At 42.9% G+C, this 13,780-nt stretch overlaps 1 long non-coding RNA gene across 2 annotated transcripts in view; it reads left to right on the top strand.

The window, feature by feature from the left end:
- The window catches only part of LOC103098272 (uncharacterized), a 252,515-nt gene that overhangs the window by 190,703 nt on the left and 48,032 nt on the right, over positions 1-13,780 (top strand). Inside the window, exons 7-9 of one of the 2 annotated variants that reach the window (XR_008914432.1) lie at positions 2,704-2,827; positions 3,502-3,606; positions 9,558-9,701. This is a non-coding gene — a long non-coding RNA (uncharacterized LOC103098272). The remainder of the gene's footprint in view (positions 1-2,703; positions 2,828-3,501; positions 3,607-9,557; positions 9,702-13,780) is intronic. The other variant, XR_008914433.1, reaches the window with a different exon arrangement.

The raw sequence follows: 13,780 nt of genomic DNA on the forward strand, positions 1-13,780 counted from the left end.
GCTCTCTTCTGCCCCCACCTTAGGGATTCCAGACCTTGAAAAGCCATTTTTTTTCTTATTTGTGGATGAGAGAAAGCAGTTTGCCCTAGCAGTTTTAGCTCAGTACCTAGGACCTAACCTGCATCAAGTGGCCTGTTTTTTTCCAAACAACTAAATTCAGTTAGTAAAGGGTGGCCACCATGCTTGAGAGCAGTCTCTGCAATCAGCAGCCCAGCAGGATCATCTGGGGGGCTGGGGGGCCAGAGCAGGAGGATGAGTGGATTGCTGGGACAACCTAGGAGGCTAGATCGCTAGCAGTAGCAGGAGCAGGAGCAAGAAGCAGGCCATTGGGATTTAGTAGCCGGAGCAAGCAAAATCAGGAGCAGTAGTAGGAGCAGGGCTGGAGATCAGGAAGAGGATTTCCAGAGGCAGCAGCAAGGAACTGAGGAACATGGGCCCAAGCAGAGTGCAAGAGTCCTCAAACTGAAAATGGCCAGGCCTGTAGGGAGGGTGACCAGGCAAAAAAGAGAAAGAAAACAAACAAACAAACAAGCATACAAACTGACAGGAGCAAGGCAGCAGCTTGGGGGTGGGGGTGGGGGATGGGCGAAAAGCCTTGGCTGGAGAAAGATGGCTTAAACATTTATCTAGGCTATCTTAAAATTTTTTTTTGAGTTTTTCTCATCCTTTCTGGTTGCCAACTGTAAAAATTAAAATGAAATCTCAAATAGTAAAAATATATTTTAGGAGGTTTATTAAATGATCATTAGAAATCAAGGAATATGGGGGCAGCTGGGTAGCTCAGTGAATTGAGAGCCAGTCCTAGAGATAGGAGGTCCTAGGTTCAAATCTGGCCTCAGACACTTCCCAGCTGTGTGACCCTGGGCAAGTCACTTGACCCCCATTGCCTAGCCCTTACCACTCTTCTGTCTTGGAGCCAATACACAGTATTGACTCCAAGATGGAAGGTAAGGGTTTAAAAAAAAGAAATCAAGGAATAAAGAGGATTTAAAATAAAGGTGCCCATGGCTGATTAGCCATTTACAAAATCCCCACTTACCACCATCACCACACTGGCTACATGTCAAAGAGCTGAGCAGGACTGCACACTGAATATTTATTCTCTGTCTACAGGAAGTATGTAATGACAGGAAGTCAGTGGGCTCCCAGGAAATGTTCTTTTTAGGGTAACAGATTTTCAATTATACAATACACTGATCATATCCTTCCCAAACCCTCAAGAAAGGATAAGAAAGAATCCCTCCACCCAGCCCGAACAGGAGATTTAGTATACCTGAAAATGTGAAGTGGATCAAACAAGCTAACACCTTCATGGAAGGGGCCCCATCAAGCCATTCTATCCACCACCACAGCTGTAAAATTAGAGGGGCAGAATACATGGACTCATGTCTCTCTCTTTATCCCTCCAGACACAGGTGGTGAAGGGGGAACAGAAGCCACTTATTCCTGTAAGCCACTGGAAGATCTCAAATTCCTTTTCTGAAAGCACTAACCTAAGGATACTCTGGAATAAGTAGTCCTCTTCCCTCCTTCCTCCTTGTTATCTTAAATCTCTCTTGCTTTAGCCATGACTATCCTTTTCCTTACATTCTGGGTCCTTTTTGGTATTTTAAATCATGCCTGACATAATAGAGGAATTAGTTGGTGGTCAAAAGGATAGAGGAGGAATGGCTATCTTCCCCCTCAAAGCAGGTTCCAGGAAAGGCAGCTGGTTTTTTAAGCTGGCCCAGAGAGAGAAGAGAGGGAGTGAGTAATTTCCCCCTTCAGCCTTCCCTTCTCAGCTATGGCTGCTTCCCTAAACTGGCTCTTGACTTCCTCCACTACTAGAGCCTAAAGGTTTCTTCTCATGGAGATTACTCTCCCCCCTCAAACTGGCCCACTCACACACTTGAGTCACTTTAGCAAAAAGACAACACTTTATTATAAACTAAGTCAGCTGGGGTAGCACAAAGAAAATGACTGGCAGGAAAGGAATTGGTGAGGAAAGCAGGGGAGGTGTCCCTACTCTAACTACCCCTTTTCCCTCCCTCCTTGAGTTGGGGAATCCAAGCCTTAGCAGCCTTGGGCCCCCTAAGAGAGAGTCAAGACTGGCTGGCCCTGATCTTGGCCCACTGGCCACAGTTCAGACCCAGGACACTAGGAGCTGAGAGATAAGTTTGACAGAGGCTCAATGTCTTCTTCAGTTGTCACTTCAGTTGGGAATTGGGCGGGAGAGGGGAGGGGGGGGGAAGGTGTCCTGTCACCAGGAGAGGAAAAGGTGAATATCTCCTTAGGAGAAAGGCTTGGTCAACCCTCTCTCCTAGGCTTCTCAAAATAGAGAGACCTAACTCAAATCTCAGTCAGAATCTTCTTGCTTCTCAAGATTCCAGACCTCCTGCGGTCCCTCCCCTATTGAGTAGAAAAGATTCAGCAGCCCTTTAGCCTTCCATTCTTCCTTGAGTGCAAAACCTCTGTTATACTACCCAGCCAGCTGGACAGATAATTCTCTGATTCAACTTCGGGAAGCAGTGGCCAAAGCAGGTCCCTCTGACTGTTGGGTGTATATGAAGCGCCCCCAAAGCTGAGAGAACCCCAGGCCTCTAGCCTGTGGTCTCAGTGCCTTGGAGGCTTACTCAAAACCTAAGGCTTTGAGGCCATCCCAGTTTTGACTTCTCCCCTGTGGGATATGAGGACCTTGCATTTGTAACCTTGTCACTTCTCTAGTTGCTTCTAGGGTGGAAGCTCTCATTGGAGTCACCGAGATGCCATTGTAATCCCTGCAACCATCCCAGCCTGAACCCCTGGACATTGCCTACAGCCAATACCTCTCTCTCTCTCCTGAGGATAGGTAGGGACAGCTCTACATCCCTTGCCAGCCTTGAAGAAGTTACAGAAGACTGACCTGTTGCCCTCTATCCCTTAGAAATTCAAGAGGGAGAGATGTGGTGGGCACCAGGGTCCCCCAGTACACCCCAAATTCCTTGAGATACCACAGGTCAGAGATTACATGAGGAATTCAAGGATCCTCTTCCTCTAAGCTTTGGGTGTATTTATACTAGCCTTAAGACAAGGGGCTGAGCATAAGGGATTACCTCGTGTTTACACTTAAACACATTAGGTTTATGATCTCCACATCTCAAACATCACTTATGATCCCAAACACCCCCAGGTTGCTTGAGATGAGTGACATGATCAGGATGCCATAAAGGATGTATACTTGTACTATGCCCCTAGACCCACCTCTGTGATCAGGATGTCATAAACTATGTGTGCTTCTGTTTAAGCCTCCAGACCCAAAGATACCTATTCTGTTACCTATGCTCCCTTGATTGCCCCCCTATTTGTTCTCATTGTTCATCCCCCTCCCCATCCTTCCCTTCTAAGTCACTTAGACCCCATCCCTTTAAGATATACAAATCCTGAACTCTTCTCTGTCGGGGGTGGGGGGGTGGGGAGGGAAACATTGGTCCTGCCTGCGGCCTCCCCCCCATTCCACCTAAATAAATCTCTCTCTCTTTAAAGGGTTCCCACTGGAGTCTGTCATTCTTGAAAGGGTGCCCTCCCCAGACGAAGAGTTCATCTCCAGCCCCCCACAACAGAACCAATACACCAATTCTAAAATGAAAGGTAAGGCATAAAAAAATTCTGTATTATTAGCTTCAGGATACTTTCAAAATGAAAATTATATCCAGCTACAGAATTAATACTGGAAGAATAAACTGTGAATATTACCTCTAGAAAGTGAACTGAAAGGTCAAATATGAAAGATTTCATTTATATGAACATGAATGTCAGGGAGTCTGGGGTGGCAGGCCTGGGACATTTGTGAATAGGGATTTTTAAGAAGATATGAAGAAAAGTAAGCTAACATATAAGAGATTTGTGATTTCATTTACATAAATCTTTTTCTTTGTATATGAAAATGCTTGTTTCATTTGATTTTGTAAAATTTGGAATAAAAAAGAAAAGGGAGCTAAAGTAAAAGATGCTTCTAACATAACTCCATGAAAGGTATAGAGAAGCCTGACACTGAGTGTTCCAAGGGGTACCAAGAGCTGATAATTTTCTTTCTACGGCTTGACACTTGGTTTATCTGTAATTTTAAAAAATTACTCTGTAAGAGAACAGCTAGATGATTCAGTGGATTGAAAGCTAGGCCCAGAGACAGGAGGTCCTGGGTTCAAATCTGACCTCAGACACTTCCTTGCAACGTGACCCTGGACAAGTCACTTAACCCCATTGCCTAAACCTTACTGTTCTTCTGTCTTGGAACCAATACACAATATTAATTCTAAGTTGGAAGGTAAGAGTTTAAAAAAATGAAAATACATTCTGCCCATTTGTGAGATTTTCCCACCTAAGGTGTGATTCAATATGGTAATTTTTGAGACCTTCCAAAATTTGACCTTTTGAGTTCTGAAGGTTCTTTTTTCTACATTTTCTTATATATATCATTCTCTTCTTCATGGCTACTCCAAAGGCTTACATTCTATTCACTAAAATTCTCTTGCTTCTGATCGTTTTATACTGAGCCCTTTAACATCTCCCCCTCTCTCTGTTCTAGACCCTCCCAATACTGATATTCCACTTTTAACAGATCTGTCAATTACAGGGTGTTGCATTTGAAATGTCCTCCAAACTCAGACATTCTAGGTTCAAAGTGCTCTTCCTATTCTAAAATTCTGGTTCTAATTTGCCATCACTTTTCTTTCCATGTTGCTATATATAGGTACATGTATTAGTACTTATCGGGTCCAGATTTACCTTCTAGTTGGGAAATTCTGTGTCCTAAGTTCTGAGTTTTCTCCAACATTCCCCCATGAATGTTACCTAGAAACACAGACATTCAGTGTGCTAAGGACCAATGCATGATATTTTGGGTTCCAAAGCTATACCATTGCTGATATAAGTTTGTTTTTTATTAATTTGTTTATTATTACAATCTTTGTGTGTTACTGCTATACTGATTGGTAAACATAAATCATGATTCTTAGAAATCCTGGGTAAAGAACACCATATTTTTGTAAACCCTCACCTTCCATCTTAGAATCAATTCTGTGTATTGGTTCTAAGGCAGAAGAGTAGTAAGGGCTAGGCAATGGGGATTAAGTGACTTGCCTGGCGTCACACAGCTACGAAGTGTCTGAGATTAGATTTGAACCCATGATCTTTTGTCTCTGGGCTGGGCTGTATTCACTGAGCCACCTAACTGCCCCCAAAACCATGCTTTTTGTCCAAAAGTACTCTGCATTAATTATAATTAATCATGATATTGATAGTAGTCTTTACCACAGAAGAACCTACAAGGAATTACATTTCTCTTAGGGTTCAGGTTTTTCCATTTTGTTTTCTCTTGGCTAGTCAAAAATTGGGAAGTGTTCTCTCTAAAACTTTGTGATTCTTTGTTTGAAAATGTGACTTTTTTAATGTGTAGGGTTCTGTTTTTATGTGTAGCAGTAAAATGTGACTTTTTAATGTGTAATTTTCAGATGTGTAATAAAAATTAAATCATTAGATAATTTAATCCAATATATTTTATTACATATCAGTGATATTTAAAAAATAACCCTCACATAGTCAAAACAAAACCCAAAAAGTTTTGTTGAGAATATTTTCCATTTTTTTACTAGCCAAAAGCAAACCAGAACAAAAGGATACCAGGAAAAACTTACACACCCAAACAAATGTAATTCCCTTTAGGTCCTGCTATGGCAGTATTGGCGAACCTATGGTACACATGGTGGAGGTGGCTGCTCCCTTCCCTCTCTCCACCTTGCCTGAGAACATTTTTCACATCACCAGCCTCTCTGTCCAGCAGCCCAATGGGGGCACTTCCTCCCTCCCCAGTCTGGTATAAAAGGTGGCTCACATGTGGCATGAGGGTACAGTTTGGGCATTCAGTTTCTAAAAGGTTTACCATCATTGTTCTATGGTAAAAATTGTTCTTGAAATTACAATTAATGATAATAGATATATGTGGAGTACTTGTGGGCAAAATAACAACATCTTATTTACCCAGTATTTGTAAGAATCATGGTTTATCTTTCCAAATCAGTATAGCACATAGATTGGAATAATAGACTCATTTATAAAAAAACATAAACTTCACACCTCACAGGATGATGTAGCTTTAAAACCTAAAAGACTTATAAGGAGAAAACACTCAGGTTAGGAGGTTAGTGTATAGAGAAGACTCGAGTACATTTTTAAAATAAAAAAATAAAATAACCCTAAACCCAAACCAAAACCAAACAAAAGCAAACCTTGTATATGTTAGGAAACTGTTCCTTTACATATGAGATTTACATATCTACCACAGTCTTGAGAACACTGAATGGTATCACTGAGTCAGGTAAGCTGGCTATAGATTTCGCAGCAGGACAGGAAGTACTCCCTCTGAATGAAACAATTTTTAGTGGAATATGAAGTCAAAATTTTGGAAGGAATTGAAGGACTTGGAACCTGAGGATATGATGAGCTTGATGGAAATTGACCATGTAGAATAATGAAGTAGCTTTTTCCTGTGAAATCATTCATTTTTTCTAATATAATGTATACTGTGCATTAGTGATGCATAAAAGGAACCAAAACAAAACAGAAATGAACACTCACTTCTTCAAGAAAAGGGCCAAAAGTTTTGGGGAGATTTTGCTGTATATTTTTTAACTAGCCAAAAATGAAAACAAAAAATAATCCCACCAAACCTGTGTACCAAACACATGAGATTCCATGCAGTTCTTTCTTTAGTAAATACTGCTAATGATATTCCTATTCAGGGTAATGAATAGATAAAATTAAAATCCCAAAGGAGCCTGAGCCCTTGTTTTTTCCTGTGCCACCACTAATGGATCGGCATTGTTATTCATTGGTTGGCAAAGGATTTCCTCTCCTGGGTTAACTTAAAAGAAAAAAAGGAAGGAATTCTCCTAGTGTTCTAAGTTAGAGATGACTGGGGCCCTGGTGGAAGAAGGGCTATCAAAATTGGATGAAAATGTGATATTTCCTGTGTGATGAAAATCTGCTGCCATCTCTTGGCCACTGTGGAACAATATGAAAGGCTTCCCAGAAGCCATTTTTAAGCACCTCAGATTGTAAAAACATGGGAAGCTTCTCTCCAGGCCAAAGTCACCAATTTTTGCTAATGTGACTTAATTGTCAAAATGTGTCTTTTTTAAAAAATGTTTATTTTTTCTAAATTCGAGTAGGAGAGTGACTTCTTTTAAGTTCGCTAATTTGACAGTGACGGAAGGGGAAAGATGACATCCTCCCAGCATCTTCAGTATTGCTGTCATGTCATTTTTGCCAATATCTTTGTACTGATTTCTTAAGGGAGAGACTAGGGGAAGGCTACTCTATAGCCATAGTCCATCTGGATAATAAAGCAAAGGAAAGAGCATCCCAGGAAGGTAGTCTTTACTAACTTAAGGACTCACCCATGAAGAGCTAAGAATTTTCCAACCTCAGAAGAATTGAGGGCATATTAACCCCCTTTATGCCAAGAGCCATGCTGTTCTCCAATGGTAGAGATTTACCCTGAGACAATAGCAGGTGATCACTCAACCGCCAGGCCAACAACATCTATCTGTTGGTATCTGCTAAATGTTGGTGAATGGTCTACAAGTTTCCACCTAATCTCTCTGGACCTCTTTTGTCATCTTTACAATGAGGTGATGCCAAAATCCCTGTCCAGCTCTAAAGGCACAGAATGCCAAGCCTGGGAGTAGCCATGTTGGAGAGAATGAGAGAGTTAAGAGATCATTTGGAAGAAGGGTTTTCAGAATGAGGAGAGTTCTTAGAACACAAAGGGCCAGACTTGGAGTGTCCTAGAAAGGGCCGTAGATCATTGCTGGGAGAGTTTAGCAAACATAAATCCATCTGCTCCGGAAAGGTCCTGAGAATGGAAAATGCCACAAATGGCAAGGAATCATTTTCATATATGTAGGTAAATATGTCTATTTCATTGTCTAAAATATTAGAAAGCTGTACTTAATTTCAAAAAGATTTTCATGTAAGATCAATCATTTATTCCAATTTAATTTGTATTATTCATGAGTGGTTTTTTAAATTAAATTTTCATTTCTAATTTCATCCTCTAATTGGGGATGTCACTCTAAAATATCATCCTGGTGCAAGCATCGACAACATGGAAATAGGTTTTGACCGAGGACACATGTAAAAAACCCAGTGGAATTGCGCGTCGGCTGTGGGAAAGGGTGGGGTGAGGGGAGGGGAGGGAAAGAACGTGATTCTTGTAACCAAGGAAAAATGGTCTAAATTGACTAATTAAATAAAATTTAAAAAATAAATTTTCATATCCTCAACACACAACCCAAAAAGGTATGGTGAGGAGACTGTCTATTTTTCTGTTTGCCCCATGATTCATGTTCTCTCTCTCCCCTCTTCCCTCCCTGCTCCCAGAGCTGACAAGCATAATGAATGTTTATTTTAGTGTTTGGAAGAATTATAAGGGAAACTACTTAGTTTTTTATTTTAGTCTATTTGTAAAATCCATATACCTTATAATAATTATCCCCCCCCAAAAGATTTTCTAAAAAGCTTATCGGTCAGGTCTTGAAAGGCCCTTGGAACACTGACTATCTGGATTTCCAGAGAACTTTCAAGGAGTGATCTAGATATTAGAATGCAGAATTTCCTAGCTATTTCCTAGCAGCTATTTCCTAGCTTTCCTAGCTAGTAAGTTTTGCTTTTAAATATTCCAGTTTGGAGTTCTAAGTGAAGCCAGAATTTTTAATCAAGGAGGGCTCGTAGAACTAAGAATGGCTGAACTTGAAGGAAATTTTGAATCCAGACTCCCAAGCCAGATGATAATGTCAGTCCTGGGAGGGACTAGAACAGAGAAAGTGAGCCCTGTTAAAGGTCTGAGACTCCAAATTGTCACACAGCATGAGATATCAGTCGATAGGACATCAGACCTGGGACCAGGACTGGAGAAGAGAATTAGAGGATTAGGAGATCACATATATTTGGGGGAAGAGGTTAGTCTAATGATCATCGTTATTATTGTATTAATATTCGATATTATATTAATATTCTGGATTATCATATTTATATCTTATCTATCTATTTTTACATCAAGATAGCAGTGATACTTTAAATGAAAACCCAGGCCTTCAACTACTCAATTGGGCAAGGACAGTGGCTCTTACCTGACAAAAAATCTTTTAAAAGAAAATAAATAAATGTATGAGGCTCCATAGTACTTTCATAAAGTAACTCAAGTATTGAAATTAGTCTTAATGAGAAAGATTGTGGAGAATCTTATGGGGGAGGAAATGTTAAGCCTTTGGAATTAAAGGGAACAGTATTTATGCACTAAAGTAATTATACTGATAACACAGAGAGGAAAAGTACTGATATCAATAGAACTGCAATACTTTTTTCTGCTTCTGAGTTTTTATTTGTTTTAAGTTCTAGATTATTTGATTAATTTAGAATATTTTCCCATGGTTACAAGATTCATGTTCTTTCCCTCTCTTCCCCTTCCCCAAACCCCCTCCCACAGCCGACTTGCAATCATTGATCAAGACCTATTTCCATATTATTGATATTTGCACTAGGGTGATCGTCTAGAGCCTACATCGCAAATCCTATCCCCATTGAACCACGTGATCAAGCGGTTGTTTTGCCTCTGTGTTTCAGCTCCCACAATTCTTTCTCTGGATGTGGATAGCAGAGCAAAGGAAAACCTTGGAACATAAAAGGTCAGACCTTTGAATGTTCTACACACTCCCCTCTTAGAGAACTGGGAACTCTCAGAGAACATGAATCCTCAGCTCTGGGAGGGGCCTTATGATAAAAAATCCCCTAAAACACCTCTAGCGTCTAAGTGACTAAGGGAAAATTAGGGCCAGTTCTAGGTAATTTGAAAAACAAAAAAATAGAGGAAGATTTTTTTGCTCATCAGATCAATCAATCCTTGATTCCAATTAAATCAATGTTCTGCAGTGGTGATGCTTTGTAATCGATTTCGTCTTCTCAACTAGACAGCTAAAAAAGTCAGATGAAATAATTGTTGATTTGTGGTCAAATTCCCCACAACTGAAAACATTGGCACACCAAATCCATTTAATTTCCTGTAGGTCCCTCTTTGGTCATAATTGCTGTTTATAGTACCATTTGTGGCAATGACTGAAGACTATGACCCCAAAAAATCAAGGCATGACAAACTACAGATATACAAGAGAGAGAAATTAATTTTGTGCATTGTAATAATTGTGAAACTAAAAATTCTAACCCTTATAGATAAGAGGGGGGTACAGTCTTAGAACCCAGAGATGATAAACAGGGTCAATGCTGGGTAGAGCCTTAGAAAAGAGAATATGAGAGCTAGGTAGGGCCTTAGAACACAAAGTGTCAGATCTAGGAGGGTCCATAGAACTCAAAGCTGGGTAAAATCTTAGAACAGAGAATGTCAGTGCTGGATAGGGCCTTAGAACAGAGATTTACAGAGCAGGGATTACACTTAGAACACAGAATGTCAGAGTTTGGAGGAGGCTTAAAACCCAGAATATCAGAACTGGGAGGGGCCTTAAAAAACAGACTGTCAGCAGGCAGTGGCCTTAGAATAGAAAATGTTAAAGGTAGAAAGAAGCCTTAGAACACAATATCAGACCTTGGTGGGCCTTAGCACACAGAATTTCAGAGCTGGGTAATGTCTTAGAACACAGGATCTCATTGGTGCTTAGAGACTAAGAACAGAGAATGTCAGAACTGAGTACAGGATTTGAACACAGAATCTCAGAGCTGGGAAGGGCCCTAGATTACAGAATGTCAGAGAAGGGTAGGGCCATAGATCACAAAGTGTCAGAGCTAGCAGGGTCCATAGAACTCAGAATGTCAGTGCTGGGTAGAGCATAGAATAGAAAAGGCCAGAGCTGGGAGGGGCCATAGAATATAGAATGTCAGAGCTTTTGGTAGCCTTAGAACACAGAATGAGGGAGCTGGGAAGGGCCTTAGAACACAAAATGTCAGAGATGGGAGGAGACTAAAAACACAGAATATGAAAGGAGGGGGGGCTAAAACACAGAATGTGAGAGCTAGGTAGGGCTTTAGAACAGAGAACATCTGAGCTTGCAGTAGCCTTAGAACACAGAGTGTCAGAGAAGGTAGGGGGCTTAGAACCCAGAATAACAGTGCTGGGTAGAGCATAGAATAGAAAAGGCCAGAGTGGGAAGGGGCCATAGAACATAGAATGTGAGAGCTGGGAATAGACTTAGATCTCAGAATGTCAGAGCAGGGAGGGGTCTTAGAATAGAGAATATCTAAGCTGGGAGAAGCCATAGAAAAGAGAATGTCAGAGCTGGGGGGGGCCTTAAACAGAGAGTGTCAACACTGGTAGTGGCCTTAAACAGGGAATGTCAAAGCAGGGAGAGCCTTAGAATAAGCCTTATCAATACTGGGAAGTGGCTTAAAATAGAGAGTGTCAAAGCTGGAAGAGGCCTTATTCAGGGACTGTCAGAGGTGGGAGGGGCCTCAGAACAGGGCATGTCAATTCTGGGAGGGGCCTCAGGACAGGGAGTGTCAATGCTGGGAGGGGCCTCAGGACAGGGAATGTCAATTCTGGGAGGAGCCTCAGGACAGGGAGTGTCAATGCTGGGAGGGGCCTCAGAACAGGGAGTGTCAATGCTGGGAGGGGCCTCAGAATAGGGAGTGTCAATGCTGGGAGGGGCCTCATAAAAGGGAGTGTCAATGCTAGGAGGGGCCTCAGGACAGGGAGTGTCAATGCTGGGCGGGGCCTCATAAAAGGGAGTGTCAATGCTGGGAGGGGCCTCAGGACAGGGAGTGTCAATGCTGGGAGGGGCCTCAGGACAGGGAGTGTCAATTCTGGGAGGGGCCTCAGGACAGGGAATGTCAATTCTGGGAGGGGCCTCAGGACAGGGAGTGTCAATTCTGGGAGGGGCCTCAGGACAGGGAATGTCAATTCTGGGAGGGGCCTCATGACAGGGAATGTCAATTTTGGGAGGGGCCTCAGGACAGAATATGTCAGTGCTGCCAGAGACATTAGGACAGGGCTTTTCAATGCTTGGAGGGGCCTCAGGACAGGGAGTTTCAATGCTGCAAGGGACTTCAGGACAGACACCATCAGTGTTGGAGGGTGCCTCAGAACATGGTTGTCAGTTCTGGGAGGGGCCTGTTAACTGGTTTTCTCTGAGCTCTGCAGGGCCTTATACAAGAAGTTTCGGGAATGGGAAGGCCTTACAATAGGAAGTGCCAGAGATGGATAGGCCTTCAAAAGGGAGTGTCAATGCTGGGAGTGGCCTCCGTATAGGGACTGTCAATGCTGGGAGGGGCCTTCATAAAGGGAGTGTCAATGCTAAGAGTGGCTTCAGGACAGGGGGTGTCAATGCTGCTTAGGGCCCTAGGGACAGGGTGTGTCAATGCTGGGAGGGGCCTCAGGACAGGGTGTGTCAATGCAGGGAGGGGTCTCAGGACAGGGTGTGTCAATGATGGGAGGGGCCTCAGGACAGGGAGTGACAATGCTGGGAGACACCTTAGGACACTGTGAGTCAATACTGGGAGGGGCCTGAGGACAGGGAATGTCAATACAGGGAAGGGCCTCAGGACAGAGTGTGTCAGTGCTGGGAGAGACATTAGGGCAGGGTGAGTCAATGCTGTGGGGGTATCTCAAAACAGGGCTTGTCAATGCTTGGAGGGGCATCAGATCTGCTTGTGTCAATGCTGCAAGGGACTTCCTGACTGACACTGTCAGTTCTGGGAGGGGCCTGATAACCAGTTTTCTCTGAGCTCTGCAGGGCCTTATACAAGGAGTGTTGGGGATAGTAGGGATTTACAATAAGAAGTACCAGAAGACTTCCGGGTAATCATGGCTGCAATCTAGACTCCACATGCTTCCTCTCCCAGGCACTGAATGAAATAGACTACATCAAAGGAGCATAAAAATGATCTTTGGAGGAACAGAAGGACACCCCAGTACTCCCCAGTACCCCACAGAGGCGAAGGTCCGTGGGGTTTGAACATTTCCACACTATAATAAAAAGGAGGAAAAGCTTGCACAGAAACGTGAACTGAGCCGCCCTTCCCCCCCACCAAACCAGAGTGAGCTACCTGAGTGCTCACTGGGACAGCGAGTGAGTGGGGAACATCTCTGTCTGGGGGGAAGGGGCACTCCAGGGTCCTTGGGATCAGGGGACTGCCAGAAAAAACATCTCAGGGCAATTTCACGGGAGAACCTGGTGCTGAGCACGGGGTCTGCAGAGCTGTACTCGGGGTGGTTGCACTGAGCATCTGGGAGGAGCTAAACACCAGGGGTGGACCACGCCCTGATTATCTGGGCTGAGCTGAACACCTGGGCAGTTTGGCTGTGATGAGGGTCCCAGCACTCTAAGAAACCTCGGAGGCTGGGAAGAACTAGTCTGAGGCAACCTAAATTCACAGAATGCCCGCTCATATCACCCAGACCCCAGACCAAAAAGGAAAGGGGAATAAAACCACCAAAGGGATGGCTCACATGGCCCAAAATCAAGCCTCCAGGAAGAAAGGGAAAAAGGTGACTATTGAAAACTTTTATGGTGGAAGTACCCAAGGAAAAGAAGAGAATGAGGAGGAAATCCAAAAAATATCAGAACATGCCTCCCAAAATGGAAACTATCAATAAGCTCTGGATGATCTCAAACTGGAACTTATCCAAAAGATGGAAACCTGGAAAGAAAAATGGGAGAAAGAGATCAGCAGTCTAACAGATAAGACTACTCAATTGGAAAAAGAGCTCGAAGCATCCAATAGAAGGGCAGACAAAGCTGAGAAGCAAAACCAGTCCCTA

Source organism: Monodelphis domestica, chromosome X (assembly GCF_027887165.1).
Source record: "Monodelphis domestica isolate mMonDom1 chromosome X, mMonDom1.pri, whole genome shotgun sequence".
NCBI classification, from domain to species: domain Eukaryota; kingdom Metazoa; phylum Chordata; class Mammalia; order Didelphimorphia; family Didelphidae; genus Monodelphis; species Monodelphis domestica.